The following is a 6,146-nucleotide window of genomic DNA, read 5'->3' as shown; positions in this document are numbered from 1 at the left end:
GATGACCTTGAACCCAAAGCACCAAAAAGTTGGCAGTTTCCTGACCTTGAGAAATAAAAATGGGGAATCCCAGAGGCCAAACCCTAAACATAAAGTCAGGTACTTGAAATTGGAACTTGGCTTGATATCACTACATCTTTCATGAGCTCTTGTGAAAGAGGGAGATTAAAGGGAGGAAAAGTAGACAGCATAATAACTCTGTGGTTTGAGTCAGGAAAATAATTACGCAAAAACTGACCGAAGGTGAGGTGGAGAGGGGGACAGCCTCAGATTCTGACTCTCTCTGAGTCATGCCTCAGAGAGGAAAACCATAAGAAAAGGGAAGTAGCAGAAATCACTTCTACTTGTAGCTGCCTGCATCTATGAGTTGACAGAAGGATGAACTCCCAACTACGAAGTCTAAAGTCCTCTTGAAAGGGTAAGGTCCAAGAATGTCAGGGGTGGGCTTGCATAGGAATCCAGGATGGAATTACAGGGTGAGCACCTAGGTCAATCCCCTGCCACTGACTATAGGAAAGAGATGACACATTCCACTTTTTCTTAAAAATCCCTAAAGATGAATAGAATTGGGTGTCATAGAAAGATTCAGAATTTGCTAGTTGCTGTTTTTCATGCTCTTGCTTTCTCAATTCTTTCCTTCAAAGCCTCTTCTTTTAGAAATTCTTTCTTTTAAAGTCCTGTTGGTTTCTGATTCTTATGATCATTATATTGTGGCAATAGTAATAAAAGTACTTTCTAGTCAATTGCTAGAACATTTCCCCCAATTCTGCTTTTTGAACTCAGTGCTGCATCTCAAGACTGGGTTCAAAGCTTGTTGAAATTAAAAGCTTTGACCTTTTATATAACAAGGAAAATATTGTTATGCCATTCAACGATGTTCAGAAAGCTGGTATTCACAGATTCTATCCACTGTTTCTTCCTACTTGTTTCTTTCAGTTTAGTATTTATAGAAAGGAGTACCAAGGGTGGAATTCTCAGAGATTTTTTATGTTGTCATGTTAATTATTAATACCTAAGATGGGAATGGTGAGGGTACCTTCTCAGGTCTACAACAATGTCTACAATAAGTCCAATATATTTTCTTCCTTCTATCTTACTCATATATATATATATATAATTTTTTTTTTTTTTTTCTGAGCCAATTGGGGTTAAGTGATAGTTAGAAAGTGTTGTGTCTGGGGTCAGATTTGAACTTAAATCCTCCAGACTTCAGGGCTGGTGCTCTATCCACTGTGCAACCTAGCTGCCCCTTTACTCATATTTTTAACCAGAACTCTCCTGTCCTTTTCCCTCTCTTTCATGACAACTTTGCTTAACCTTGATAAGTTCTGAGGATTCTTATCTCAACTTCCATCCAGAGGAAGGTTAGCTATATCTTCCTTTTTGAGTTCTAGGGGCATCTCTGCGGGAGTTGGGGTATCTTTATTGTTAAAGGTTCAAGCCTTTATTCTAATCTATTCTCCCCAATATCAATCACCAGTGATTAGTACCCCAGTATCATTTAGCCCATTGACATCAATTGGATTTTACATGGGAGTATTTGCTGAGAAAATATAGCAATATAGCAATAGCAAAAGTAAAAATACTTCCCTTCCTGATACCTGAAGACACACTCTATACTACTTAGGTCCCTAGGAAGAGTAGGCTCAATCTTAAAGCAGTTTTTACTAAGCATTTGCCCCACCAGATTCACTTTTAAATTTGTCATAGTTAATCAACAGAGGTACTCTCTAGTTTGTAGTGTCTAGTATCTTATATTTAGGGATCCACCCAGTGTTGAGCTATGCCAAAACACAGACTTGGCTGGTCCCAAAATTTTTTTAAAGCTCATGTTGGTGCCAGAGCCAATGGAGCCATGGAGCTGTTTCCAATAATCCTTTATCTAAAATAATAAATTCAAAGAGAAAATAGAGACTTTGATGAGTTGTCAACTTTTATCTTTCCTAATTACTTAGTTTGCTCCCAGCCAATTTGATATGCAAGACATAAATTCTCATTCACTTATAAATAGCACACTTTGTATAGAATATGCTTAGAGTAGCTTGCCTGCCAATGTTACAGGAGGGACTTAGACAAATAATATTATTATTTCAAAGGACAATTCTAGACTTGATGAATTTTCATGGGGGAGTGTAATCTTTTTTATAGTGTTGATAGTTTTGATAGTGTTGCTATAGTCTATGTTACTATTTTATTTAAAATGTTTTCATAATAACAAGAAGAGATAACATTTATATTATACCTACTAAGTGATAACCATTTTTACAAAGACTATTTCATTCAATCTTACATCACTGCCCTGGGAAGTAGATGCTATGATTATCACCATTTTACAGATGAGGAACCTGAGGCAACAAAGGTTAAGTGACTTGCTCAGAGTCACACAGCTAGCAAGTATCTGAGGTCATGTTTGAACTCAGGTCTTTCTGATTCCAGGCCTAGCCTTCTATCTACTGCACTGTCTCTCTATCCCATTGATATTCATTAGGAATATTGTTCAGTAGTTTTCTTTCTCTGACTTGTCTCTTTCTAGTTTAGGTATCATGAACATATTTGTGTCATAAAAGAAATTTGGTAGGATTCTTTCTTGTAATTTTTGTAAAATTGGAATTCATTGTTTGAATTTTTGACAGATTTGCAATTGTAAATCCATCTTGTCCTTTTATTTTAAATTTTGGAGTTCATTCATGCCTTTTTCACATCCTCCTTCCGTGGTGTTATTTAAATTCCTGATTATCATATTAATATGAGAATATTGTATTTTTGTAGATGTTCATCCATTTCACTTACAATTTCAATTTTTCTAATTTTATTTATTCTTCATTTGTTGTGATTATTCTTTTTTCATTCCTGATATTAGCAATTTAGTTTTCATCTCCCGCTTAATGAGACTAATGGCTTATCTAATTTACTTATTTAAAAAAATCTTTTGATTTTATTTATCAATTCAGTGGCTTTATTTTGCTTTTGTTAATCTCTTCTTTGATAGAATTTCTATTTTGATATTTAGTTTTAAGTTACTGATTTTTTAGGAGTTTTTAGTTCTATGCTCAAATTAATTATCTTTTTTTTCCTTTTTTTGTAAATGGAAATGTTTAGAAATATAAAATTTTGTCTAAGAATTTCTTTGGTTGCTTTCCAATTATTTTTGTATATTGTCTCATTGTTGTAGTTTTCTTTGATGATATCCTCTATTGTTTCTTAATTTGTTCTTTAACTCCCATTTCTTTCTTTTTTTTTTTTTTAATTATAGCTTTTTATTTACAAGATATATGCATGGGTAATTTTTCAGCATTGACAATTGCAAAACCTTTTTTATTTTATTTTATTTTATTTTTTGAGACTGGGGTTAAGTGACTTGCTCAGGGTCACACAGCTAGGAAGAGTTAAGTGTCTGAGACCAGATTTGAACTCTGGTCCTCCTGAATTCAAGGCTGGTGCTCTATCCACTGCGCCACCTAGCTGCCCCAATTACAAAACCTTTTGTTCCAATTTTTCCCGTCTTTCCCCCCCCCCCCTTCTCTCCTCTAGATGGCAGGTTGACCAATACATGTTAAATATGTTTAAAAAGTATATGCTAAATACAATATATGAATACATATCCATACAGTTATTTTGCTGTACAAAAAGAATCAGACTTTAAAATAGCGTACAATTAACCTTTGAGGGAAATAAAAAAAAAATACTGGCAGACAAAAATAGAGGGGTTGGGAATTCTATATAGTGGTTCATACTCGTTTCCTAGAGTTCTTTCACTGGATGTAGCTGGTTCAATTCATTACTGTTCTATTGGAACTGATTTGGTACATCTCATTGTTGAAGAGAGCCACATCCATCAGAATTGATCATCATATAGTATTGTTGTTGAAGTATATAATGATCTCCTGGTCCTGCTCATTTCACTCAGCATCAGTTCATGTAAGTGTCTTCAGGCTTTTCTGAAATCATCCTGTTGGTCATTTCTTACAGGACAATAATATTCCATAACATTCATATACCACAATTTATTCAGCCATTCTCCAATTGAGGGGCATCCACTCAGTTTCCAGTTTCTGGCCACTACTAAGAGGGCTGCCACAAACATTCTTGCACATGTGGGTCCCTTTCCCTTCTTTAAGATCTCTTTGGGATATAAGTCCAGTAGTAACACTGCTGCATCAAAGGGTATGCACAGTTTGATAACATTTTGAGCATAGTTCCAAATCTCTCTCCAGAATGGCTGGATGTATTTACAATTCTACCAATAATGTATCATTAACTCCCATTTCTTTAGATTTATTTGCTTGTTTATTTTATTGAGACTGGGTTTTCCCATCTTGATTAGGCAAAAAATACAATGACTATTCATAATCTCAGTCTAGATCCTGATCATCTTGGAAGCTTTAATCTACTTTGTTTTTCTAGTCCAGATATGTTCACTTCTCTTTGGATAGTCTGATGGCCCTTTGTTTCTGAAGGAAGGAAATAATCATTTATTATATACCTATTATGTGACAACCTCTGTGCTAAGTGCTTTACAAATATTATCTCACCATTTAGATGCCAGACCCAATGTATAGAGACTCAGTAGGGCTTAGTTCTACTCCAACTTTGAACTCAGTAGTTCTACCAATTTCAAATTCCTCAGCAGCAGGAACTATAGGCATATACTCCTATGCCTGGCTAAGATATTTAATCCCCAGTGAATTTTTCTTTCTTCAGGATCCTAGTATAATTTTTGTTATATTGCAGTCAGTGAAGAATATATTTAATATGTCTGCTTTCCTTTATTTATTTGAAAGATTTGTGTGCACTAGGATATGGAAAATCTTTGAAAAGTTCCCATGCAAAGCTGAGAAACCTATATATTCTTTTCTGTTATAATTCAATTAGCACTGGAAATCTATTATATCTATCTTTTCTAACATTCTATTCTGGGCATTTAAAAATATTTAAATGCTAAGCCATTTGGTATGTATTTGTGTGTGTGTGTGTGTATGTGTGTGTATGTGTATATATATAAATATTTATATAAATTATTGATATTAATTCATTCTCTAGAAAGTGTTATCTGATATCATGGTTACTACCCATGATTCTTTTCATTAAGCTGAAGCATGATAGAATTTGCTCTAACCCCTTATTTTAACTCTATATGAATCTTTCTGTTTCAAGGGTGTTTTGTGTAAACAATTTTGTCTGAAAGCTAATCCATACTGTTAGCCTTCTCCATTTTAGGAAGTTCATCCCATTTGTGTTCACCATTGATTATTAATTGTGTCTTTATCTTTCCCTTCTCTTTGTTTGAGCCTGTTTTATCCAATCTACTTCCATTCACTTTTCTTCTTTTTTTCCTCCCAATCTCTGCTCTGTGCACTCTGCTCTGTGGGTTTTTTTCTCTGATTCTTCCTTTCAAACTCCATCCTTCATGTATGAACTTTGTTTTCCTTATGTCCTCTTCTAAATCTACCCTCTTTAGTCCCTCTCTTCCCTCTTTCTACCTGATTTCCTTTTTGAGTTGAATGAATTCCTATACCAATCTTTGTGTGTATGTGTGTGTGTGTAAATTCATATAAACATACAAATACCTAGATATGTATGTATTCAACCTTCTTTTGTTCAGTTAAGATGAAAATAAGTTGTGAAAATAAGCCTGTTTCCTCTCCTTTCTCTGTTATTCATATGGCCTTTTTTCATATCCTAATTATTTTAGACCCTCTCTTTTTCTTCTTTAGTATATTCCTTTTTTTTTTTTTTTTTTACTTTTTTCTAAGGTCATCAAAGCATGGCAAAACTCTTTCCAAGTGTTCTTATTTACTCCCTCTGAGATCCCTGAATATGTTAGATATCTGAGGGAAATTTTGTTTCTTAAGCCCCTAATAAAATATAAACACTTTAGCTTTCTGAATATCACAATATAGGCTGTCCTCTCCTTTATTATATAGACGTCAGGTCTTATTTAATCCTAGCTATGACTCCTGGTTATTTGATCTCTTTTTTGCCTCTTTCAGTCTTTTTCTTAGACCTTCCCAAATTTTTTATTTCAATTATTACAGTCCTGAAAATTTTCATTAGGGAAGGTGATGAATACATTTTTTTTTTCTATTTTCACTGTGCTTTCTTGTTTTAATAGATCCGAATTTTCAATTATTATCGTTCAAAATATA

The 6,146-nt window shown here is 34.0% G+C and overlaps 1 protein-coding gene across 1 annotated transcript in view; it reads left to right on the top strand.

Annotated features, from left to right (window-relative positions):
* The first annotated feature begins 270 nt into the window (after window positions 1-270).
* PTGES (prostaglandin E synthase) overlaps window positions 271-6,146 on the top strand; it is a 34,856-nt gene continuing 28,980 nt past the window's right edge. The window contains exon 1 of the mRNA XM_074293835.1: window positions 271-418. The gene's annotated coding sequence lies outside the window, so the exon portion shown is untranslated. The remainder of the gene's footprint in view (window positions 419-6,146) is intronic.

The sequence above is a fragment of the Sminthopsis crassicaudata genome, chromosome 2 (assembly GCF_048593235.1).
Source record: "Sminthopsis crassicaudata isolate SCR6 chromosome 2, ASM4859323v1, whole genome shotgun sequence".
Taxonomy (NCBI): domain Eukaryota; kingdom Metazoa; phylum Chordata; class Mammalia; order Dasyuromorphia; family Dasyuridae; genus Sminthopsis; species Sminthopsis crassicaudata.
Note: the sequence above shows the minus strand (reverse complement) of the source record. Positions and strands in the feature narration are given on the sequence as shown.